Here is a 1,054-nt window from a genome sequence, read left to right as displayed (position 1 = left end):
ACATACAGGTGAACCACAATATAAATGTCATCAATGAGCAAAAATGTACAAAACTTTAAGTAGCCTGAAAATTCATATGAGAATACACACAGGAGAGAGTCCATTTGAGTGCTTTGTATGTGGGAAAGCCTTCACTAAGAAGTATGATCTTAGAAGGCATGGGAGAACACACACTGGAGAGAAAGCATATGAATGCCATCTATGTGGAAAATTCTTCACTGAATTATCTCACCTTACTAGTCATGAGAGAACACACACTGGAGAGAAACCATATGGATGCCATGTATGTGGAAAGGCCTTCACTCAATCATCTCACCTTACTAGGCATGAGAGGAGACACACAAGTGAAAAACTATGAATGTCATCTATGAGGGAAGGCCCTTACTTGATCATGTCACCTTACTAAAAATTAGAAAAAATGCACAAGAAAACATGTATTGTTGTCACTTGTGGAACAGCCTTCCATGTAATCACCATGGTGGATGTATGAGAACACAGGGAGGAGAGGAATCATATGCATGTCGTCTGTGAGAAAGCTTTCACGCTATTGTCTTCAACATTCACCTTTGAGAAGATACATATAACTGAGAATATGTATGTTTTACAAATGCTTTACTTATTAAATAAATTCTCCACCCAAAGAGAAGGCACAAGGCAGAAAAACTTCACTGAATTTATTTTTATCCAAAAGCCTATAGCTAATGTTCTTATATTGCACAGCAGGAGGGGACTCACAGTGGAGAGGAACCATAACACGATTCTAGTTATGTGGAATGGTGATCTCTGTACTGTGCACTTCTGTGAGGTGACTGACTACATAAAATAAACACTAAATCCCTACAGCACATACTCTGAACTCACGTGGGAAAATGAGATGACAATGAGTGTACACTGGCTGTTGCTCAACTACCATCTAATAAGTGTAGTTTGCTGGGACTCCTCGCCACATTCACTCTAGCTCTTTCACCCAGAATTGGCTTCAGAAGCATCTTGCTGTCTCATCCCCAGTATAGGTGGGTTGGATGGGATCTCTCTTCTACCTCCTGAAGGTCTG

This window comes from Octodon degus, unplaced genomic scaffold, assembly GCF_000260255.1.
Source record: "Octodon degus isolate 3935 unplaced genomic scaffold, OctDeg1.0 scaffold00124, whole genome shotgun sequence".
Taxonomy (NCBI): Eukaryota; Metazoa; Chordata; class Mammalia; order Rodentia; family Octodontidae; genus Octodon; species Octodon degus.
The sequence above is the reverse complement of the archived record's forward strand: the minus strand, read 5'-3'. Positions refer to the sequence as shown.